Source organism: Vicugna pacos, chromosome 30, assembly GCF_048564905.1.
Source record: "Vicugna pacos chromosome 30, VicPac4, whole genome shotgun sequence".
NCBI lineage: Eukaryota > Metazoa > Chordata > Mammalia > Artiodactyla > Camelidae > Vicugna > Vicugna pacos.
Window position 1 is genome coordinate 20798006 of NC_133016.1, and position 25744 is coordinate 20823749.

General features: G+C 46.2%; 1 long non-coding RNA gene across 1 annotated transcript; it reads right to left on the minus strand.

The window, feature by feature from the left end:
- Nucleotides 1–5256: 5256 nt before the first annotated feature.
- LOC140690509 (uncharacterized) lies at nucleotides 5257–8275 on the minus strand. The gene is made up of 2 exons (XR_012065822.1): nucleotides 7875–8275; nucleotides 5257–5435 (listed from the first exon to the last, which is right to left on the minus strand). It is a non-coding gene; the product is annotated as an uncharacterized lncRNA (long non-coding RNA).
- Nucleotides 8276–25744: the final 17469 nt, after the last annotated feature.

Sequence of the window (25744 nt, forward strand, 5' to 3'; positions counted from 1 at the left end):
GGGAGAAGGGCACTGCTTTGTCTCTCACTTGGTGCTCAGACAGCGCTCTCGTATTGATTTCTTGGCTGCATGTTCATTAGATGATGATCCGCACTTTTCCTGTATTGTGTTTATCCAGATGCATCTACAATGTATCCATTAACGACAAACATTTATTGAACCTTTATGCGCTGTGGATAAGGCTCCAGGCTAGGTACCAGGGATAAGATGCATTTACTGTGATCCCTACCCTGGAGGATTTTATTATCTATTAGACCATGCTTGTTTAAAAATAACAATAATAAAAAAAGATACCTAATGGCTTATGCCCAGTGAGTGCTACAGGCAATAAATGCTCTTGGAGTTCAGAGAAGGGAGTGATTGGGGTGGACTGGAATAGCCTGGAAAGTTTTCATGAATGAGATGAAATCTGACTAGTCTCATACAGAAGAGAAGGATATTTTTATAGGATACTGAATATAGTGAGTTTCTGAATACAATTGTGCCAGGTTTAAAAAAAAAAACAGTAATGCCTCTATCCTTTTTTTCAGAAATAACATTTCTTTTAAAGACTGTTTTCATGTATTTTTATTTTACTTTGCTTCATTTTTAGAGGGGTAATTAGGTTTACTTAATTACTTTTTTAATGAAGGTATTTGGGATTGAACCTGGGACCTCGTGCATGCTAAGCACACACTCTACCACTTGAGCTATACCCTCCCCCTGCCTGTATCTTTAAATAACATTTGCCTTATTAATTATTGATGAGCTTAAGATGAGAATCAATATGCACCTGCTTTCCACGATGCTTTTTGCAGAGTTCTATTGTTAATAGCCTTGCACACCTCGCCATATACAGCAAGGAGAAGCCAGCCAGTCTGTTAACATTCTCATTAAGACTTACCTGGCCTGGCTGCCGACTTTTAAGATTGTCTTTTGCTTTGTCCAGAATTTGTCCTAGTTTCTTCCCTACTAAAAGCTCCATTCAGAAAAAGGCATATTCAAAGAACTCTTAAAGCAAAGTGACTTTGAAGGTAATAGATTGGGGAGAAAAAAAAAAAAGAGTGGCTTTCTGTTGCCTCTGGAATCTTCAGAAGAACTCAAGTTTGACCTTGGAGAGGTTGTTAATTCCGAAGGGAAATATCCATTTATGAGCAGCTCCAGGGTCTTTCCTCTGTAACAGAGAGACGTTCAAACATTGCTGAAGATTGAAAACTTTGCTTATTACCTTTGTGGGACTTCACTGGTCCAGATAGATATTTACTTCAGCTTATTGACAGGAAGCTTGGCAGAAAGACTGTCTGTGGCCAGCAGTCCTAATATTTTAAGGGCTAAGCCCTGTGACTTCCTTAATACCTTTCTCTTTCCAGAGTGCTCTGTGATTTACGTTATTTTTAAAAAATCTGTTTTAGAATTTATCTTGACTTTGGTGGAAAAGCATGGAAAAGCAAGATGAAATCCATATTTCCTTGCTTTTGTTTCTTCACACAGCGTTTACTGAGGGCTCCCTGTTGCGCACGCCAGCTAGAACGTTCCGCAGGTCTCCTTGCTGTGTTTAACGGGGGAAGGGATGAGCATTTACATACTCAGGAAGTTAAATGGGTCAAAAAGTGAAAGAATCAAGTTCTTTTCTGTGCCTCTTCACCTTCATCCAATCAATAGTGGCAGACTGGATTTACACTTCCTAATGAAAGACAGTCCAAACTTTCTCATTCTAGAGCAGCATCTTAGGTATAATTTGGACAAGTATCCAGGTATAAATGCTCAGTCAGGGAGGCTCCCTTTCACAGGAAGCATCTCTCTGTCCCTTCCTAAGATGGTTGGATGTATCCAGGAAAAGCGTTCATGTCCTTTGAGGGTTGGCGGTGCTGCTCTGTATGTGGTGGTAGCTGCAGGACACCAGCAGGGAGGCTGGTCTGGTCTGGTTCCTGAGCACTTTGTGTTGGCATCTGCCCACTATGACTACTCTCATCTGGCATCTGTGGATCTTGTGCTATTGCTCACACCATCAAAATACAAAGTTACCAGATACATCCACATTGCAGAGGTCCCTGCATTGTTTATTCTTTACACCTGAACCAGTGTTGTAGGTCTCAGTGCCTCTGTGTCCACTCCCACCCCTGCCTCCACCCCCAACAGGGCATCTGGGAGCTCGGGGGCCTCTTGGGCAACGCACACATAGCACAGGATCAGAGCTCTCTCTCTCAGACTTGTCCTTCTAAGACTTCTCCCAGCCACCTTGGTAACGAAGGCCTCTAACCAAACAGGGGGCATATGTGAAAATACATAAAAATATGTATTAGTCATGTTACAATGTCTACCTAAACCCACTGAGGGAAAAGGGCAAGGCTCTGGATAGTTACTACAGCATGACTGTAGGAAGAGTAAGAAGTTGGACCACAGTGGGTTAGGATGATGGGGACGGCTCCCCAGAGGCAGTGGAGCTCAGTTTGGATCCGGATGAAAGAAGTAGGGTAGGTGTGGAAAACAGGGGATGGCTTTTCAATCACACTTAGCATCCTCTTCCCACGTGCTTCTGGAGCTCTGCATTGATACCTCCTAGCACAGGTTTCATTGCCTCCAAGTGACTCGTGGGTGTATCTTACCATAAGATTGTAAATTACTTGAGGAAAGGGGTTAAAAACCCTCTGTATTTGTATCTATAATATACAATATAGATACAGTAATATTGTATCTATAATCTATAATATGTATTTGTATCTATAATATAATACAATGTAATATTGTATCTAAAATTTTTATCTATAATATGCTGGAACACACTGGGACCACGTAGACATTTAAAAGGTGATGTGTTAGAAACTTAAGATTTTAAAATTCTTCTTCCCTTAGCTCTCTCTTTCTTAACAGCTGTGCAGCTTTACCTCCTGTATTAAAGAAAAATGTTTTTAAAAATCTGAAGAGATTTACTTGCAATATTCTTTAATATCAGCTACTCTTTTCCCTTCTCAAAGTTCCACCTTTCTTGTCTATGGGATTTCCCCCTGGTGGTCACATCAACTTGTTATTTTTCTATTGTGCTAAAATATACACAGCATGAAATTTACCATTTTGACCCCTTTTAAGTGAACAGGTTATTGGCTTTGAGTGTATTCACATTGTTGTGCAACATTACCACAATCCATCTCCAAACTTTTTCATCTGCCTAAATTAAAACTCTGTGTTCATTAGACTGTAACTCCTCATTCCCCCCTCCCCCCAAGCTCCTGGCAACCACCATTCTATTTTCTGTCTCTGAATGTGACTATATTGGGTACCTCATATAAGTGCAATCATACAGTATTTGTCTTTCTGTGACTGCCTTCTTTCACTTTGCGTAATGCAACCAAGGTTCATCCATGCTGTAGTGTGTGCCAGAATTTCCTTCTTTTTTAAGGCTGAGTACTATTCCATTGCACATATAGACCACATTTTGTGTACCCATTACCCCAATCTCTGTGCAGATGAAATGCTCGGTACCACCCAATGGGTGTTTATATACATCTCTGGGTATTTTTTTGGTGACTTGATTCTCTTTATATTATGAAATATTTGACTTTTTGATCCAAGGGCTTAAATACAGTCCTTTCTAAGAAGACTATACCTTGAGATATCACCAGAAATAGCACTTCTTCCAAGACAGTTAATAGTACTTTTAAAGTCAAGTGGAGTAGGAGCTTAGATTTTCAAAAGAAAAATTTTAAATGTTTGTATTTTATGCCCTTAAGGTTTCTTTCTTTTCTGAGTCATTGAAGTGGCTAGAGACATCAGACTGACATTCCCCAGACCAATAATTCTGAATAATTTGCACAAAAATGGGGTGGGGGTGGGGGTGGGGTTCAAATTTGTGAGCACTGCTTCCGGGGGCACCCTGGTAGGATGTCCGGGTACGCAAGCACATTCAAACCCCTGAGAAGTCTTGCTACTAAACAAACAAGCAAAATAAACAGGCAAAAAATCCCATGCTTAACTTATTTTATTGAGCATTTTCCAAGCACATCTGAATCCAGGATCATGTTTTTAGTCGTTATTTCGGTAATGCTTCAAATGTTCTTGATTAAAACAAGGTAAAATCTTTAAGAAGGTAACAAAAGTAAGCATCTAAAAAAGTGAAAAAGCGAGTTCTCTCGGAGCCTTGAGTTGAATGTACTGTGACACATGGGCAAATAAATTGTCCTCTATTTCCCCATAATTAGGACAAAAGCACTTAGATACATAGTCAGCTAATTCATTTGTCACTCGTTTAAAAAAATCCTTCAGCTAAACTCAAGAATTCATCTTGTGTCCACATAAAGCACATTGAGAGACAGACGTAGTAAACAATTTTAATATTTTGTGTATGCATTTTCCTGGAAGACATGGCAATGCTACTTAAATAGATTTATTTCTTTAAGTTAATATATGCAAATTTATTTAAGCAAAAGGTTGTTTAAATCAATGTTTTCTTATAGTCTTCTGATCTGTGAAGCAAGAAGTAAGTGAAGGCAGTTAAGTTTTTTGTTAGAAACAGGTTCACCACGAAGAACTGAGTTTTCGCCGAGGTTTCCCTAAGTGGTAGAATCCAGTTTGGAAGGAAAGGAGGTGAAAGGTGGAAGGGAATTATCAAAGCTGTGGATGGAATACTAAGGGAGCACTGTGAGACGCATGGGAAAAGACACATGTGAAAAAGAGCAAAGAGAACTTAAAAAAAATCAGTTCTCTGTTCTCATGATTCTGAGATCCTCAGATGCCAGCTACTGAAGACTTTTCACAACTTGACAAATTTTCTCATTGTTTTGAACCTCTGTTTTCTGAATTTTCCTGAGTAAACATGTTTAGTTTACTTTTACACAAGGGATGGGGAGGCAGGAAAATACATTCAGAGACTCTGTTTTTGGAGGGAAAGCATCCCTACAATGAAATGGATTGGGCAGCAATATATACGGACGGACGGGGTGCAGGGGCAAAAACCACCAGCACACAAAGTCAAGTATAAATAGCTTTCAAGAAGTCCCCAGGGCTGACACGTGTCTAAGGGTGAGCCTCTGAATCTTAGCTCAGTGATAGCTGTTCTGCAGGAGGCTAAGTTAATGTGGTCAGGTTACTTTGTTTCCTGACCACCTGTAGGCATGCAGTGGACATTTGGTGTGTGAATGGTGGTAAAAAAAAAAAAAAAGAAAAGAAATAAGTGATGCTAGTCTTTACCAGGTAAAGCCATTCTTAACCGAGCTGGGGGAAAACTCACTCCTGGTGGTAAGCAAGTAGCTCATTTGGAAGTTGGAAAAGTGCCCCAAGAAGGAAGTGTCACCCAGTTGTATTTAAAGTCACCACGTACACTAGGTTTATGTTGCAGGGGAGTTTCTCTGAGGTTTTGGAAAGAAATGCCAAGTCTTCGGGGCAACCAGAGGTGTCCAGATAGTTATTACTCACAGACTGAAGGTCAGTTTTGTCCTTGCCCCGTCCTAATTTCTGGAATCCTGTTAAGGGGAAAAGTTGTTTATCAAACAAAATGTTTCAGGCAGCTATTAATTCATTAAACTGCGATAGAGTTTTAAATTGATCTGATTTAGGCTTGACCTGGGCCCATAAATGAGTAACCTGGGTAACCTGGTCTGACTCCCTGATGTCACAGGCCTTGGGCCTTGGTCACGAAGGTATTTGGAAGACAATCACTATTACATCTGCTGAAGACATTTGAAGGCTCGCATGGGTTCCCTTTGAATCACAAGACTTAGAAACTGATCTTCAACCCATTGGAACAAAAACGGGGATGTTGGGACCTGGATACGTCTGCCAGGGCCGCCATAGCAAATGCCACAGACTAGGCGGCTTAAACGGCAGAAACCTATTTTCTCACAGTCCTGGAGGCTAGGAGTCCACGATCAAGGCATCAGTAGGTGTGTTTCCTTTCTGAGGCCTTCCTCCTTGGCTAGCAGGTGGTTGCCTTCCCTCTGTGTCCTCACATGGTCTTCTATCTGTCCTTGGGGATCCCTGGTGGTGTCTCTTAGTGTGTCTGAAGTTCCTTTTCTTATAAGGACATCAGTCACATTGAATTAGGGCTCTTTGTAGCACACTTATGTGAACGTAATTGCCTCTGTAAAGGCCCTGTCATTAAATACAGTCACATTTTGAGGTCCTGGGTGTTAGAGATTCAACACGTGAATTTGGGAAGGGGCACAATTCAGCCCCAAAGCACGGTCATGGGATCAAATCTTCTAACTGGTGGGGTGAGAGCTGGACTGGAAAAATGAGGGCTTAAACACAGCCCAGAGTCTGTTCCTGTAAATGCTGTCTTGGCTCCTCTCTCTCAGCCAGCCTCATCATTCCAGAATGGCTTCTCCGTAGGAGGGGGCCATGGCCTCCAGCACTGCAGGCCTCTCATCTTTAGTGCATTGCTGGAGAGGAAAAGTGGTTCCCTGTTCCCAGCGTGAGCTCGCAGCATCCTGGAGGAAGCCACTCATTGGCCTCCCTGCAGCAGGTGGTTTTCCGTGAACCAATCAGAGTGGTCGTGGCAGTGAGGCGCTCTGATGGGCTCACACTCAGGAAGCTCCCGTTGCCAGTCACTGCAGCCAGGGAGGTGAGATTTCACCACGATGGCAGCTCTCACCTGGAACATACTTCAGGAGGAACTGCGATGGGCAAGGGAGGGGTTGTCCCGAAAGAACCTCCCGCGAGGGGAAGTGAGACCCAAACAGGCGCTCCAGTGCATCTTTGGGGGAGTCAAACACAGCCAGAGAAGCAGGGAAATTCCAGTGCCACATCAAAAGGACTCTGAACGGGGATTTCATCTAACTCTGATCAGGGAAACTGCAGGGCGCCGAGGCAGCTCCTGGGGACACCTGACAGAGTTCTAGGGAGTCAGACTTCACATAGGCAGTGACCCTAAAGATAAGTCCTGGGCGGAGAAGCCTAGTCAAGGGAAGCGAGGCGCAGGGAAGGAACGCGAAGGCTTGAGGCGGCGGCTTCGGGGGACGTGCCGGGTAGATATTTCAGCACGGTGCAGCGGAATGTGAAAGCGGAGGCTGGACAGTCCGCGTCTTCAGAATAAGCGGTTCGAAAGGCCCGCAATGGGTCAAAAGTGATCCTGCGTCTCCTCCTGTTTTCCCAATGAAACAGTAAAGCTCCGAGCTTCCATTAAGATAAAGGTATGACAGGGAAAGGGGAGAAGATAGAATAATTTGGTTCGATTTCTCTTACAAAGCTTAGCATTTCCCACAGCCTGAGTAGAGAGACACTAGTCAGGGCTCTGACGTGAACTGTGAGCCTGGACTAGGAACCTCCCCTCTTTGGTTCTCAGTTTACTCATTTATTGCAAATGAAAGGATTTCTCCTCTGTGAATGCTGAAGGCCTTGCCAGGTCAGCTGGGTGCTACGTATTTTTCTGTCCAACAAGTATGTATCTTGAACACTGGCTGTCAGCTCCATCTGGCCTTAGGGCTGACCTCAGTTTGGGAATGCAGAAGTCTGTGTTTGGCCCGGGTCCTGTCCATGAAAAGTCACAGGCTAGTCATCAAGGCTTAACATGAACAATGGCGTAATAGTGCCAGGTCACTGTGACTGAAACTGATGTGTCAGAGACACGGAGAGCTCTGCTTTGGGGGTCCCAGGAGGGGAGGGCACATTTGGACTGCAGTGGGGAGAAAGGCCCCCGGAATGGGGGGATTTCAACTGGGCTTGCGAGGCTGATTGTGATTAACATAGACAAAGATGGGGGTGGGGTGGGGTCATGGAGAATCGGGGTTGGGCAGCTGGAGGGGGGCTGTGACCAAGAGAGATGGGAAAGGGGAATGTTTATCCCAGACAGAGACACTCAGGCCCGCAGAGGTCATCACCTGCCCTTCTGAATATCACTGCACACTATCCCTTTAAATACACCCAATCATTTTTATCTTACTGCTTGACACTTTGTACGTTACCTTCTGGAGATCAGCCTTCCCAGGATTTGGTCCTGCTCATGGGAAGCAGACACTTATGGGGCTTAAACGGTGCAAGATGTTTTCCCCATTTGTCTACCCCTGCATCCCCTAGTGATGCTCAGCAAACCCTTGACCTCCCTCTCAGTCTCACACAGAGCCTCAGCCACCCCACCAAAGCCAGCACTGCATGTGAAGCATCTGGGGGCTGCCATCTCCTCTCCTCCTGGTTGACGATCATGCCCAGCAGTACTAAGGCTTTTACAGTGCCCTTCAGCCACACACTTCCAGCACCACTGCCAGGTGGGCTCTATATTATTATCCTCATTTTTCCAAATGAGGAAAACAATGCTTAGTGATGCTCAGTGACCCGCCCAAGGTCACAGATGTGGCAGGTGATGGAGTTTAGACTTAGGGACTTAGACCCTGGCCTCTGACTGCAGGGAGCTCACAATTGCTGGGCGTGTGAGGTCACAAAGGAGTGAATTTCAGGATGAGAAACAGCCCTGCAACCAGTGGCATTTACCATTACACAGACTGTCCAAACCTTCATCGATCAGTGTGGGATCCCTGCCCTGTCTTCCTTGATGGAGTGTTTAGCTGACAGCCATGCTGGGACCTTTTCTGGATACTGGAAGATTTGGGGGTGGGATTGGGTTTTGAAGAAAAGATGGAATTTTTGCTAAATAAAGGAGGAAGAAAGTATTTCAAGTGTGCAATTTTCAGGGAAGAAGTTTGGATGTGGACATTATGGTAGAAAGAGGAGGCAGGACCATGGGTGGAGGGACATAAGAAGAACTGAGGAGGAGCATGGATTTGCAGCCAGTTAGAGCTGGGCTCCAACCTTGGCCTTACCAAGTCCATGGACAAGTCACAACTTCTCTGAACCTCAGTTTCCTCATCTGTAAAATGATGCTATGAGAGGTGTTACGGTAAAGACTATTCTTTCAAAAACATATTAAATTCTGCAACAGTACCAGGCAAAGAGTGAACTTTCAATGAATGGTAGCTGTATTTTTAAACTGTTTTTGTGATTGAGGAGCAAAATCCCATCCAGCTCCCCAGACAGCGAGCGATCACTCCTACCTGGAAGCTTCCATTCACCATCTGACTGACCCGCCCTCGTCTTTCATCAGTTCACCTGTACAGTTATTTCATTGACCTTAACCCCTACAAGCACTGTGGACGCAAAAACAAATCTAAGAGGGTCCTTTGATAGGTGTTTTACTTTTTCGATATATATGCATATGTCTTGTCTCCTATCTAGACTACCAGAAAAAAGTTTTTTTATCACTGTCCCGCAAGCGTGAACACTTGTGGAAAAGCACGTACAGTCAGAAATCCATGTCTTTGCTGATGGATAGTCAGGGAGGAAACCCCACCAGAGATGGACTCTCACTGCCAATAGCTTCCATAGTGTGTGTGTGTGTGTGTGTGTGTGCATGTGCGTGTGTGTGTGTGTGAGATCAGCTCCCTATTAGGCTTCCATGACCCGTCTCCAGTAGGAGTCCTTACACGGGAGGCAGCCACTCTCTTTCCACTGACCAGTGGGGACAGAGATGCCCCTTCACAGCTCCCAGAAGGGCTCTGAAACTAAGCCAGCCTTGAGACCCAGAGACAGGAGGTCACCGCCATGGTCAGAGCCGGAGGCTGGGCTTTGGAGCCTGGCAGACCCCCCGAGGCTCTGGGCTCTTCTGCGTTGGAGTCACGCTCCACGGGGCAACTCCGGGGAAACGGGGCCTTTGTGAAATTCTCCTTTGATGAGAAGCAGAATGTAAACACAAATTGCCATTAAGTCAGCTTCTGAGGAGTCACTTCAATGCATTTGGGCACCTTTGATTTTACTCTCTGATTGCTTTCCTCCTTTAAGCAGTTAAATAAGAGCGTGTTTTCATCTGGCCTCAAGGGAGTAATTTGTTTATTTCAAGTAATAATAAAGTTTCAGCGTAATTCCTAGTTCCCAAGGGGGAAGAAGACTCTTTGAATGATTTATTTTTCCCAGCTTCGAAGTGCCAGGGAGACCAAGCAGCTGCCATGCCGAGCAGTGATATCCGGGAACCCAGTGCCATGGCAACGAGCAGAGCGTCTCGGGTCCCCGGGAAGTCGGGACGTGGAAAACCGTCTCATCACTCTCTTCTTCCCCTCTCTCTGTTGCAAGTTCCTCCTTCAAGGAAGCTGGGGGTAAAGTAGGATGAGGTCCCTGATGAGCTTAGGGAGCCGAATAGGAACCATGAGAACTTATCGCGGCCAAGTCCAGCTCAGGCTCCAGAGTGGGGACCCCTGAGGAGCAGGCCAGGGCAGGCGGCGGGGTGACCTCTCTGGATTCTCCTCCCAGTACAGAGTCTGCCGTGGGGCTCCGAGAGCCGGAGGAGTGGGCTCCGCCGTGGCATGCGGGACAAGTCGAGGAATCTCGGTCCCCAGTGGGAGATGACAGTAGCATCTCCCCTGGGAAAATCAGTGTTATTTGACGCGAAACTGTCAGCCCGCATTTTAAGTAGTTTCCATGCACTATCTCACTGAGCACTTACGTGAAGCACGTACAGCTGTAACTACCATAGTATGGGTCAGCAAGGTGAAGCTTATAGCAGTTAGATGACTTGCCCAAGGTCACAGGCTAAGTCAGTGATGGGCTGGGGCTCAAAGTTAAAGCTGGCTCTGGAGCCCCAGTTTGCAACCACTGTATTCATTGCCTCTCAGGTTGGATTGCTTAGGGAAGGCGGATGAGGGTGGTTACCCCTGTTGAGATTACTTTCGATTACAAGTAATAAAAAACCTGAGTTATGGTGACTTAAATAAACAGGACTTGATTTTCCTCTCCTAATGAGAGTCTGGAGGCAGGTGGCTGCTGGTGCTCAGTCAGCAGTTCAGTGGGAGGGCACTGTTTCTGTGCCCTTTCTGCATGCCTGTCACCTCCTTGTCACAAGAAGGCCGCACACCTCCAGACATCACATCTGTGTTCAAGGCAGGAAGGTGGAAAGGAGGCACGCTGTGCCAGTACTGTCCGTCTCTGTCCAGCAGGGAAGAAAATGCTTTTCAGGACCAATCTCCTCCCAACAAAAGCAGACTTATTAGGTCTCACTGATGAGAAGCAGAGGCTCACGTGGCCCCTCCTGCCTGGAAGGAAGGTTGAGGAAAGGAAGAACTTGCCTTCCTGCTTTCCACATTGGAAGGAGGGAATGGCTTTATGCAGCTGCTCCGCTGCTAAAATGTGACCCGGGCGTTGGGCAGTCAGAGGAAGGAGGAGGTGGCAGAGAGGAAAGGCGCAGGTGTACAGACGGCAAGGCCTGGCCACGTCTGGGTTCCAGATTGTGGGGGGAGCTGGCGGAAGCAGGGGCTGGAAGGCCAGCTGGGGCCTGAAGCACAGCGGAATTTAAGTACCGGTCCTGGAAGCCGCCTCCCCTGGGCAGGAACGCGCTGCTATTTCTATGCCCCTGTCAATCACATCTTCTTGCTTTAACAAGACACATGGGTTAATTACTTTAATTTGGTAAATTTCAGACGTGCCCCAAGTCCAAGGGCATGGAATCCACTGCAGGAAAAAAAAAAGTTTAAGTTCCTACATGAGGAGATCATTTGTGCTTCATTTAAAGTCGATTGTGTCACTTTAAATTGAGAATGTCCCTCCTATAAGACCAGAGAGGGTCTGTCACTGATCAGCGGGATCAAGAATAAGAGACAATGACAACTGAGTTTGTGTTAGGTGGGATGATTGATTATTTTTACTACACCATTTTTCTTTAAAGTTGAATTGTATTTTAGCAAAAAGACAAGGAAAAACATTTAGGGTCATTGGCAAAGAATAGATGGGCGAGTGACCGTGACAGTGGCTCTAGCAGAGAAATGTAATTGTCAGGAACTTTTCTGGAGGTGGCGCTGTTCCCAGCAGGCCTGGGGGCTCACTCTGGCTGTGCCCTTATGTGGACACCCTCCCTCCCCATCCTGCCACAGGGGAGGACTTCTGTGGCACTTGTGTTCTTTCAGGCCTCTCTAAGATGGTTCTAGACTCTTGGTGACTTAGAGGTCATGCTCGGGGCACTGCCACAGACTCAGGCCCTCAGTGTCCCTCTTGGAAGAGGATTTTTTCTTGAGGGTCTGTGGGTCCCCAGTCCTCTCCTTCTCCAGCCCACAGGGTAACCACGAGTCCAGTGTCTCTCATAGGGTCCCCTGTTGAATTCTCCCCTGGCATCTGGCTGCCTTTGGCTTTTGCTGTTCTAATGTAGAGCCCTACCCTTCCCCATTTTCCATAAGAGAGCTAATGGTGTTCAGCACTTTGTAGGCTCAGGACTTTGACAGATGCTCTGGGAGGCTCCAGGGAGACACCCAGTGCACACAGCCTAGCTCAGGTGTCACATCTTCCCCGTCCAGCCTGCTTGTCATGTGACTGTCCGTGGTCCTGCAGCCGCTGAGCGTGGGGCCCCATCCACCTCTCCGGTGGTTTCTGTGGCTGAGCGCAGACCTGGTGGGCCAGCTGGCCTTGGCCAGCACGCACTTCCCCTCACACCATCACCACATCTCCCAGGGCGGAAATCAGAGAAACTGCTGAAATCTGGTGTCTGGAGACCCTCTCCAATTCTTAGCAGGACTGTTTGGCTTGGCACACACAGGCTTCCCGCACTTCTGTTCTGTGCATTATCGGCCCACAGCCCTTTCAGAAAGCAGACAAAGCACAATCTTTAACAAAAGAAGTTCAAGAAGGCACGACTTGATCCAAATATGCATATGTTTATTGATTTCTTCTCTAGGAAGCCCCTGCGCTGGGCTAGGCTGTGGTAGGTGCGGGGCACATGCAGGTAGGAGCCACTTCCTACGTGCCAGAGGCTTACAAGTCAGGAGTGAATAACCAAGGAGTTAAATGCTGGGGAAAATAAAATTCAGAATTTGAGATGTGATTAATGGACACAACCTCTTTAGAGTCAAGCCAGCAATTTTTTCCCATAGACTAGGTTTGTTAAAAAATAAGTACCACCCTCCCCACGCTGCCCACTCCCACCTTCCAATTCTTGCTCTCTTGATGTATGAGGTGAAACTAAATGAGCTCTGTCATGTCCCTCCTCCACGGGGAAAATTTCTATAGCTTTCATCTACCTACAGATTAGAACCTGAGTGCTGTCACGGCCAGATCTGCACGATTTATTCAAACCCACTTTCCAACCTATGTCTGGATACACCCTCCGGCATGTGACACCATGTTAACTCAAACTGCTCCTTCGTCCGGGCAGAGAGGTGTTCCCACATCACTGTCCCCATCCCTTCCTCCACGTGGTGGTCCCTCTAGTCACTTCACTCAAAATCCTACTCCTCAGTTCAAGGTCAAGCACGACCCAGGCTGACCCAGGAAGATGCTGGCTGCTCCCTGGCCAGACTCACCTCTCCACTCAATAGACTGAACTCGGATGTGCTACATGAACTTGGACAAGTTAGTGACTATCCCTGTGCCTCAGTCTCCTCATCTATAAAATAGGATGATTTTAAGTGAAGTCAGCCAGAAAGAGAAAGGAAAATACCCTATGATAATCACTCATATGTGGAATCTAAAAAAAAAAAAAAGAAAGAAAGAAAAAGGAAGGCAAAAAAGAGGACACTAATAAACTCATCTACAAAAGAAACAGACTTGCAGACTTAGTGAACAATCTTATGGTTACCAGGGAAAGGGGGTGAGAAGGAATAAATTTGGGAGTTTGAGATTGGCAAATGTTAACAATTTTCTTCTGTAGAGCACAGAGAACTATATTCAATATCGTGTAATAGCCTTTAATGAAAAAGAATATGAAAACGAATACAGGTATGTACATGCATGGCTGGGACATCGTGCTGTGCACCAGAAACTGACACGTTGTAACTGACTGCACATCAATTTAAAAAATAAGATGAATAATGAAACATATTTCAACCACCAAATGAATGCCATTAAATGCTATTTAAGGGTTATCATGAAAATTATCATCATCATCATTAATATAATTGATTTATCTCACTCTCGAAGAACTATCCTGGATGTCTTTAGATCGCTGTGATTTCTCCCCTTGTTCCTCCTTTGTTATCTGACATGGTCTGTGTTCGTTTTTTATTGCTGCCGTAAAAGATTACCGCAGACTTAGTGTCTTAAATAACCTGAGTTCATTCTCGTATAGTTCCGCAGGTCAGAGGTCCAACACAGGCCAACGTCAAGGCGCTGGCAGAGCTGTGCTTCTTTCTGGAGCCTCTGGGGAGAATTGGTTTTCTTCCTTCTTCCAGCTTCAAAGCCAACTGCACCAGCAGTCTCCCAGCCAGCCTTCTGTGGCCACACTTCTGACCACAGCCAGGAAAGGGGCTCCAGTTTTAAGGAGCCGTGTAATGAGATCATGCGCCATCCAGTCAGCTAATCCAGAAGGTGTCCCTACCAGAGCGCCCTTAGCTTCACCACATTGGCCTTCACCTCCGGAAGGTACCACATTCCCAGGTAGCGAGGATTAGGACGGGGACAACTTTGGGGGCCTTTATTCTGCTACCACATGACCCTTGAAGACACATCTTCTCTTTTCCCCTGACTATTCCTCATGGGGCCTGGCGTATGAAAGGCTTTTAAGAAATGCTGCTGAGCTGAATCCAGTGCTCACAGAGGGTCAGGGATGGACGACTCGAAGAGAGTTTTGAGGCTTCTGTTCTTGCTTTCCAGAAAAATACTTTCCTAATATTATTTGTGCAAATTAATGGAATGACTTGTTATGTGTTAATATCTCCGGCAGAAAGAAAACTTTTTTTGAGCTCAGTTTGCAATTACGTGAAATGTTTAACAACAACAAAGTAAGTGTATTAGCAGGAGTGCCAAAGCCCAGGGCCTTACTGTCCCCTCCCCAGGCTGTGGGAACACCAGGGACAGGGTGGCCTTGCCCGCCAACCTTCACAGACCAGCATACAGAGAGTCCGAGCTGCCACCGTCACAGGATAACCAAACAACAAAACCTTGGCCTCCTGATGGTCAGACCAGGGCTTTCTCAGGTGGTGACCCTCAAACTCTTCTTATCTCCAGCCAGGATACTCTGATCTTTGTCTTCTCGTTGCTCAAAATATGTCCGAATCATTGTCTTCACACTGTCTCTGGTGTTTTCTTTTCCTGTGGCCATAAGGCAAATGGCATAAGCCAAATCCTGGGCGATAACCATGCAGGAGAGTGGGGGGCCTGTTTGGAGAGAGGTTCGTACCTCAGTTACACAACGCTGCGGGGTGCACATAAGGAATTAGGTCCGTCATTCAGTAAGTAGTTATTGAGCACCTGCGAGCCTTGTGGGCTTCCCGGGGACTGTCCCCAACACAGCCTCTACCCTTGCGGAGTCTTCGTAGTGGGGTAGCGAGAACAGGCTTTCAAATAAGTGGGTACATCTGTCGAGAGTGTTAGCAAAGGAGGAACCTGCAGACAGCTCTGGGAGGAAGCAGCAGGCGAAGCTGGAGGCCTTTCTCATTACAACGCCTTGAGAACCAGGCTAAAGGGTTTCAACTAAGAGTCCATTGTCATAATGAAAACACAAAATGATGCGCGCTTGAACCAGGCTACAGGAGCAGCAAAGGGAGGATCCCCGGGGGCATAATGCTAACTCGTCTCAACACATTACTCTGTCTTTGGCTTTCCAGCGGCTGTTTAGAAACGGGAAAGAACCAACCAAGTTGGATTCCAGCTTTGAAGGATCCGTTTAGCAAACGAAGGTACACCAGGCTGACAGTCTCTTTGTGACCCAACTCAAGAGACTGTATTTAAATACATCGCAGGTTGTCACTTTTAAAACTCTGTTATATATTCAGCTTAGTTGGTTTCATCACCAAGGGCTTTGAAAGAACAGCCAGCCATCTCCAGACTGGGTATCACGGGAGATGCTAGTAAGCAACTGTGTACCCCCTTCGGAGACACACCCAGGAAACCACAGAAGGGTAATATGATTCAAAATATAAGCAAATGCAAAGCCACGTGGTACAGGCTAGCAGGGCTGCGTCAGCTGAGAGGGGGATCGGGGAGGGGACAGGTTACAGGAGATCATCCCACTCCCCCATTTTTCTCCAATTAAATGCCTAGAAGAGAGTTTTATCACCCCAAATGCATTGTTGTTGGTCAAATATTTTCTTCTTCTTGCACGTGTCTTTGAAATTGCAAGGAATATTGAATGTCCTCTGTTTCCCTCTCCTTTCTAACAACTGTCTAACACTGAGAGTGCTCAGACCACGGAGTCTGCACTTGGAGTGGCAGTGCATGTCCGTTCCTGAAGAGGCTCACACAGACCCTAGGTGACCATCTTCCTGCCATGTCACAGAAGGGGGTCCTGTCCTGCTTAGGAGATCCCGCGAGCTGATCCCATAAGATCAGCTTTCTCCAAATCTAAACTCACAAGCTAAAAAAAAAAACAAAAAACAAAAAACGCGCCGTTGACATGCTGCCTTGTTCACAGTGAACTGGGCCACACCACACGTGTCTTTTTCTCTTCATATTGGTTAAAGTGTAGCGCGGGAGTACTATGCACCCAGGAATGTTGGAAGAAGCCAAACACATTTCCCCCATTTCACGGCCTTGCCTAGGATCCCTCCCATGTATCGTGAAATTGCTTATGAAGAAAGGACAGTCTGTGTGACTCTGAAGAGAAACAAAGTTAAGCTGCGGCCAGGCCATGTGTTTGGCGTGACTCAAGGTCGTGTCTGCCCCTGGCGTGCTGGGCTGATTTTGTAAGTGCCTCAGCCTTATTGCTGCCCAAGGTCGTCTCTGTATTTCTGGGTTCATTCCCAAGGGCTTTTCGCTTTCCGCTCCACCCACTGCCTCCACCTAAAAGCACCTGCCATTGGTCACAGTGACTTTACGTGGAAAATTGAAATTGTTTTTTCTCTCTACGTATTGGTCGCTGCCTTTTTGGAGGAAGGGGTGACTTTAGAGCTACTGCTCAGGAAAGTGTGAAGTTAACTCATCAGGAGAATGCGGTCTTAACATTGGATAAAGAGAATTGACTGGAACTACTCATTGTCTGGACTTCTTATGGTCTTTCAGGCATTATCAGGGATAATTCCTTCATATTAAACCTCCAGCCAGAGTCAGTAGTTTTCCCTGTTTGAAAAATTAGGAAAAAATCAAATGCTGGTCACTAAATGCCTTCATCTGCCCCACATAGGCAGATTACTCAAGAAGATCAATGGAACTGTGCATGCAGCCAGGGCTGAGGGTCTGGGCCGTGGCCACTTAAGATCACTGCATGGAAACATCTCCAGAGGGCTCATGTTGGACTTGTCAGTAGAGCAGCATTTCCGACTCTCTAAGGTGTGAACAACTTTTGGAAGATCACCGTTTATCTAGGACTATATATAATCTTATCGTTTTCAGATGCTCTGCTTCAGTGGATTTACTCACTGGGCATCTTTAAGTCATCTTCTAAGTCTTGCTCATAAAAGGCATTCTATGACTAAAAAAATTATAAAATTTTAGTCTAATTCGTTCGTTTCACATTTAGGAAACTGGATCTTGCAGTGGTTAAGTGGCTTCTAAAGCACACAGAATTTTGGAGGAAAAGCTAAAGAAACAGCAATTATTTAAGTGGGGATGGATATTGTAAGTCAGTAACGCTCTCCCTGTGACAATTTTCATCTGTCATTCCATTCTGTTGGCTTCCCCTCTGTGCTCACGCCACAGATCAAGCATGCTCAGTCCCTGACCTTCCTTGGGGACCCAGTTTTTATTCTCTACCTGCCTAGAAGTGGACCAAGAGTTTCTAGAACCAAACTTTATTTCTAATGGAATGAATCACTTACATAGCAATTCCTTACCTTTGTTACTTAGCTTTTTTTTCTTTGCTTTTCAAAATGCATGTTTTTATCAAATGCCTTACTTGCCCCTCACAACATCGCAGTGAAACAGATGAGGCAGCTGTCAGTAAAGCACGTTATACATGTATTTGCAAAATATCTGTAAAAGTAGAACTTTTTTTTTAAACAGGAGATTTTTATCTGCTATTTCATTTTATAGGTGGACACAGAATGTCACTTTGGAACCCTTTCAATCTGCCTCTTTCCCCTCCTACTCAGGCAAATATAAGATGTGAAGGGAATAAGCCTTTGCACCTTTTCCATGCCCTGTTGTCCATACCGTAGCTGGAGAACATGTGAACAAGTCTACACAGGTCGGCGTAAGCCTGCCAAAGGGTCCCCTGGGAGGCAAGAGGTCAGATTCTAAACATCTCTTTCAGATTGTCTTTGGTAGCTTGGGATGGATCAGCTGATATCTGTTGGTGAGAAAGAACTTTAAACATCAGAAACTATTTGTCTGGTCTCAACGCCAGGGCCGGAATCCCTGGGCGTGAGTGTGTAAAGCAACGACGGCTGCAACTAGAGAGTCACGCGCAAGGAGACCCCCTGAAACCTACAGCCGGACCTGGACCAGGCAAGGTGTCATCTCAGCCACAGAGAACTCACCGCAGACTGTGCAGTGTGGAGCCCCTTTGAATGGCAACACCTGTGGTATCGGTAGAACTAAAGGCAGGTCCACCAGGGACCCATGAGTGGAAGCTCAGGCTTCCAAGTTCTCTCTGCTGATGTTTGGCATGAAGACTGGCCCCCTCCAGCAGAAGTTCCTGGATAATTAAAGCAGGAGAAGGCTTAAGGGGAAGATACTAGACTCCCTGCTAACTCTGGGCCCCCAGGAGGGCGTCTCGGATGACCTGTAGGTGAGGTGTGGATGAGAGGCAGGGGTAGGTTCCAGGGGCAGAGAGCTTTAGGAATGTGCTCAAGGTCACTGGCAGCCCAGGGCTCCTCACCTGCTTTCCCAGCAGCTGCTGGCTCCTCTCTTGTTGGCACAGTGCTCAGTTCACTCTGAACGCTGCCTCGACCACGCTCCCCATTTCTCATGCCTTTGAGTGGAAATGTGACCTTGGAGTGGTGGCCAATCATAAATCCTCCCTGGCCTTTTCCCTGCCATGCGTTGGCTGTTCCCCATCTAATTTTTCACATTAGGGACGGTTCTCGGAAACCATTAGATGCATCATCTGAGGGCCGGTCAGGCCAGCTCTGGGATGCTGAGAGCGCCAGTCCTGCCCGTGGGAGTCTGGACGCAAAAGTTGATTCTCTGTTCCCTGAGAGACTGACAGCAAGATCTGGGGCACCTTAAGGTTTCAGCCGAGTCTGAGGGGCTCGAGGAAGGCTTTGTCCTGGCTCCTGAAGTCTTCCCTTGTGGTTATTAGTATGCATGATAACGATAGCTTCGTTCTTTCCCCTTGAAGATAGCTTTTAAATTTGCTCTGTTGGCCTCTTGATGAAATAGCTTCATGCATATTAATGACCTCTTTTATTTACTGAGCAGCACCATTAAGCACTTTGAAATGCCAGATTCCACCCAGGGTCTCCAGGGAGACAAGCCAATATCTCTAGACTTACCGGATGCATGGGAAACTGAGGAAACAAAACAGCTCAGTGATGCCCTGAAAGCGACACAGAAAACGCCTGGACCTCCTGTGCTGTCTGTGTGGCAGGTGGTTACGGGCTTGACTGGGCAGCATCATGCTGGGCCTCCTGCACGTCCATCCATCCTTACAACGGGCTTTTATTGAGCACTTGCTATGCATAGAGCGCCGAGTGGGGCACCGAGTGGGGAGCAAGGTAAATACAAACCTAATCATGCACAAGAGGCATGTGGAAGGATTTACTGTGTTCAAGGAACAGCCAAGTTCCTGGCAAACCTGCACAAGAGGATAGAGTAGAGAAAGTGACGTCTGGAAAGGTAGGCTGGCATCACACGGCTGCAGAATTAGAGGGGCTGCCACCCCAACCGCCCAGGCTTCTTGACCTGATAACAGCACATCCAGGATGCAGCCATTGATAAAAATGCCTTAGATACAGATAACTTGGAAAAGATGCCCATGGTAGGGCATTCTATGGGAAAATGGCCAATGATTTCATGTTTATTAACTGCATATGTTTATGGGAACTTATGCATACATTATGCACGCGGATGAAGAGAGGGAGGTAGGCAGATAAGAGATAGATAAGAGATAAGTCAGGGAGAGAAAAAGCAAGAACAAGGGAGAGGCAACCAGTGGAACTTAGGAAGAATTTTTGCGCAACTAACGACAAAGTCAGGGGAGGCGTGAAAAGGGTCACATTCTTGTTTTTTTATTTCATGTAATATTTTAAAAGTCAGATTAGGAATGATTTTTGTTTGTTTGTGTTTCAGTACTTTAAAAATAAAATATTCAAAAGTAAAGACCTAAAAGGTATAGTCCCCAGCCTCAAGGCCCTTGCATCCCAGACGAGCAGACAAAGAAGCATTAACTACATTATCGGAGAGAATAAAAGAAGGACACTGCTAGTGCATGAGAAGTGCTTATTTGAAAAGGTGTGTGTAAGATAAAAAGGCCACATGTTGAGAGAACGTTCCCCACCGGGAATATTGGCCAGGACCTGATTCTTTCATCACTAGAGCAGCAGCTGCTGGTGAATTGCCTTTTGGGTTCTGGGGGGGCTGCATGCAGCTCCATCCCCCTCAGGAGGGAACACAAACCAAGCATGGATCCTCCCTGGGAAGGAAAGTGTTGGGCCCCTGCCTGCCCCTCTGTCTAGAAGGGGGTCTGTAGGTGGCAAGGGCTGATCCAGGGGAAGACTCTGGTAGCTTTGCTGATTTAAATTTTCCCAGGAACTTTGGGTTTTTCCTGGCATGAGCCACAACCCAGTCACAGGTAGATAATGGGACAGAAGTTAACTTTGTGCTCTGTGTGTGAGCACCTCTGAAGGGACCCTGATGGCAGCAAACACATCGCTGTTGCTCGGTGCGGGCTGGCTGCTCAGATCCTCTTGTGCAGTGTCTCTTGCTGCTGATGGAAACCACGCCCTTCTGGGCAGAGACACATGTGAAAGTTCTGAGTAAAAAACACATGTAGAGGGATGGTGGGTACCTCATTCTGACAGGAAAACCTAGTATGGCTTCACTGGAGAGGAAAAACACTAAATATTAAGGGGCTATATTTTGATTAGTGGGGAAAGTAGGAAGGATATTCTAGAAGAAGAATTGCAGAAGAATCCAACATTCAAATAACAACTGACATGTAAATAGCCCTTCCTCTGCCAGGTTCCGTTCTAAGCCCTTCACGTATCTTGAATGAATCAATTCTCACAACAATCCGGTGAGACTGGTACTTCTGTTAGATCCATTTTGAGGAAACCTGAGACATAGAAAAGTTAAGTACTTTTCCTTGGGTCCCAGAGGGAGTAAGTGGTACAACTGAGATTCAGACTGAGGGAACTTGGCTCGCTGTTGACCTCTGAGAACCTTTTAGTAAGTGGAGAAATAATGCAGCACAGGTAAGTGAATGGTGGGGAAACCAGACGTGGAAAAAGTTGGTGCACAGAACACCTGCTCCGAGTGCAGCTGCAATGGAGGTAGTAACTGTGGAAGGTGAGATGGGGCTGCTGTCCTGGGATTCTGGAGAAAGGGCTGGGAATGTCCTCTGAGAGAGTGAGAAGCCTCTGGACACGTTTTTAGAAGAAAATTCATGCTCTGACATGCTGTAAGACACGGTATCTTCAAAAACTACCTCTAGTGAGGACAGGAGAGGTGAGGGACGAAAAGGTTGGAGGCCATTGGGTAGGAGATGCTGAGGGCTTGAATTAGAGTCTGGCTAGAGGAGACAATGGAAGTCAGGGACTTTGGTAGGTGAGAACAGCCTTCCATGTGTTTCTTCTTCCCAGCGGGGTCCCTGGTGGGAGGTGAATGGTGAAGACCGGCGTGCAGCCCAAGAGCAGGTGACAACCCGCTGGTAGCAGGATCATCCTCAGGCCATCCTCTGGCTTCCTTTAGGCCCCAGTTGACTTATTTGATTTTCAAAACAACTCTGCCTCATCAGCACCCTCCTTTCCTCCAACTTGGAAGCTAGAAGATGCTCTTTGTGTCTAAGATGGTATTTCAGAGCATCTCACGGCACTGCAAAACCAAAAGCAACTGGCGGGACTCTGGCTTTTCCTGGTCTGGGGTCTGGGGGGAGGCAGCTTGGACAATTTCCTGGGGGCTTTGGAAGCAGGTAATGGATGCCCATCCCAGACCCAGTTTGCTCTGCTCCATTTGTAACATCCTCACACTGTAAATTGCAGACGTTGCAGCCAGGCACTCTCTTTATGGTTTACTTGCATCCTGAAATGTTCCCGTGCTACATTGCCATGTCACTTATGCACCCTAAATGTTGTAAAAATTGCCATAAAAGTCAATATAAATGCAATAATGTCACGTCAGTCAAAGGCAGGGGAGCAGCCCTTTTGAGCAAACAATTGGGAAACTAGAAGGAAAACTCAATTGCTTCGTGTTGCAAATTGATTAAAGATATGAATCAGAAAATTAAAGGGCTCTTGGAGTTGAGGTTATTACTAACTGCTTTACTTTATGGAGCAATTACTTTGATTCTATCTCTAGTCCAGTAAAGTGACTGCTGACATATGGTGAGGTGGGGCCCTGTGTCTTTCTTATTAGTGTGAATTACTCAAGATCAGCCTAAATTAATGCATATGGGTATCTTAGCCATGTGAGTTCATTTCCTAAGCACAGTATTTAAAATTACAAAAAAAGTAACTTATGACTAGGGTTACATCTTTGTTAGACGAAACTGGCATGTTCTTATCAGCCAGGAGGACCAGTCCTATTTTCAAAGAGTGGGATGTTGCAACAGTCACCTGCATGTTTAGTTTATATTTTTGAGGCTATTCTGGAAGCGCAGGGAAACATAGGGTACTGTCAACATAGGTTGATTTGTGCTAAACCTCAGGTTCTATTGAGTGCTATGTTGTCCTCATCTAATTCAGTATCTGAAAGTTTGTAATTAGAAAGTCATTCCTTTACAGCTTAAACCTTTTGGTACTAAGCTTCTTCTATAAGTGTGGTAGGATCGAATATACTTAAGCTTAAGAAAAAAAAAAAACCTTTGCAATAATTAATATGGCCCTTTGGGTCTTGGCAGCCAGGAAGCTAAGAGCTAAATTTAATATTCAGCTGTAGTAATTGCCTTGTGCTGGATTCCCAGGCTGGCGTGTGGCTGGGCACACTTAGTGGGTGCTCAGCGAAGGATGGCTGAATGGGGGGATGAGAGATAATGCCGATGGTCATGTTTATTACTGTTGACTGGGAGAGAGAGTTTGGAGTTTGGAGGTGTGCTAAGTGCTGCCAAACATTATGGTAAATTAGTCGTAACGGTAATCTTCTCAGCGACATTCATGACCATTTTACAGATGAGCGGGCTCGTAGAGGTTGGGTGACTGGCCCACGTTCACCCAGCTTGGATTTGAAACCAGTATTCTCTGACTTTAGAACCAGCACTCCCAGCTGCTACCCGAAGGAGTGACCACGCAAGGAAACAAGCGTCGGGTGCTCAGGACTTGAAATGAAAGGAACTAGCATTGCCCTGACAGTTACCTTGAAAACAACAGAGAGTAGGTGTCTCCTTACAGAGAAGAAAGTTTTCAGTGAGTAGCTCTTGACTGTGAGTGGATTGAGGGTTTCAAGACGTCTTTGGGGAAAATGGGTCGGGCAAAAGGAGTGTTACTCAGGAACAGGAGCACAGACCAAAGGAAAATCAAGGAGGCTGGTGTGGGTGGTGCCCATCCAGTGGTGTCCAAGAGATGGGGCCCCGGAGCACGGGCTTTGCATGTCACAGACCCACTGACACCCGAATCTAAAGCCACTGTCAAGATTCCCTTGTTCTGATACTGTGCTCACCAGACGACCTTCTGTTTGGTTTTGGCATGCCGTGTCCACAGGCAGGAATGTGCTGGCTGTACCCAATCTGATGGGCACAGGAGTTACGGTATTTGGGAGAAATTAATTAACAGGCAGTCTGCCTGATACAATGTCTCTGAGGTTAACTGGAGACCATTCCCAATCAGGCCATTCATTCCTGGGTGCTGATCAAACTCGGTTTCTGAGTTTGTGAGGCTGCGAGGCTGATTGTGGACCACAAAATTAACTGAGATCAGGAAGGCAAGCCTGCGCGGCCCTTCCTCGACACCTGGGTTCACCTTTATTCAAGTTCTTACCAATCATTTGTTCTGCTTTCTTTTGTAATGACTCTGAGTCTTCCGGTCACTATCTATGGGTTTGGCTGTAGAGGTTCCTTATACATAAGTTACTTCAGATCCTTTTTGATTTAAAGGCAAGTAGATTTGAAATAAACATGAATAAACAGATATGCCTATATGAGAAATGCCCAAACCAGCAAGCGTCTTTGTGGAGGAGAGGGAGAGTTTCCACCTGCTGTGATCCAGGTCCTGAAGGAATAAGGTGCAGAGAAGTTAAGGTGGGAAGAACCAGGAAAACATAGGAGAGACAGTGCCAAACGCTCCTGCTAAAACTTGTCCAGAGGAAGACCCACCTGATCTGCATCTGTTCATTCATCCATCCATCTACCCACCCACCCATTCGTTCAAGCCAACCAATACTTACTAAGAATCAGTCATGTGCCAAACACTCCACTGAGCCTGGGGACGCAGACAGCAGTCAGCAATGCTATTAAGGAGGCAATTCAACCATCTTCTTGTTAAATGCTTCATGCCATTGTCATGGTCAGATGTGCTCATCACACAGCCATATGAAGGGTATATTAGGCACCTACACACCTCTATTCAGTGCCTCTCTTAGGTCTTCTTTAAGAGTTGTAACAGGCAAGGGAGTAAACTTGTAAGTGAGGTTCCCAGGTTGGTGGGAAAAGTGTTTGACGTTCAGGATCTAGGGATTCTGGAGATCCTCAAAATATTTCATAGCCCAGATTGCCTGTACAGAATGGGGCTGGAGATTTTCCCCAGGCCCCCGTGACAGCTGGAGTCTGAGGCCTCCCCCATGTCCTCTGTGCTGCAGTAACTGCCTTCTTTCCCTTGTCACCATCTCCATGGCCCTTGCCTTATCTTTTCTTCTTCAGTGTCCATAATCATCTCATCACTCGAATTTACCGGAGTTTTGCACAGGATAATTCACTGAGTATGATCTCAGAGAAGCCAAAGCTGTTGGACATTTGGGGACTTTGGAAAGCTGTAAGAGTGTCTAGTCTTCAGGCTTCTGGATTTTGTGTGCACTCGGACTTGGTCTTTACTTGGTTGCCACATTGGATGCGAAATGGGTAGGCAGAGTGCAGGTGAGCGGTGGGGGTGTTTTCGGTAAATATTGCAGTTAGCTCTGTGCAGTCAGGATGGGGAAGATTTCTACAGAATCTAATTCATCATTTCTTCAGAAGCTCCTTATCCATCCATCCATCCATCACCCTCCATTTCTAATTATCTCTTCATCCCTTTACCCATTTGCTACATTCTACTGAGCAGCTTTCCTACCCAGCTACAAGCTGGTGACATTTTCAAGCTCTCAGGCCTGGTATATTTTATTCAAGAGTTTATACTCCTGGGGGAGAGTATATAGCTCAAGGGGTAGGGCACGTGCTTAGCCAAGGAAAAGCTTTGCCTGAGAGTAGAAATTCCTCCAGCACAGGAAGAGGTCTTCACCATCGTCCATCCCACTTTGTCCTGCCACAGAGAACGTTGGATTCTTTGATTTGATTTTTATTTCCTCTCCTTGAGACCTTCCAAGCCCCCTGGAAGGCGCTGGTCCATGCAGAAAGACCCTGATCCCCAGAATCGAGGGAATTGAACTTATTACTCATCCCAGTGCAGAACAGAAAGACTTGGCCTGTTCCATCCAGAGATTTCAGCACTCATCAGACCCTTTCACCACAGAATAAGGGACCAAAACTTTGGCTGGGCTTGTTCAAACAAAGTCTCAATTTCCCAGCAAGCAATTGAAAGTTGGGGTTACATGTTGAGGTAGACTTCAGACTCTTTTAATGTCATTCAGAGACATGGTTCTCCAACCAATTGGCATTCAGGAAATGTTTATCAGTTCTGACAGCCACAAGGTC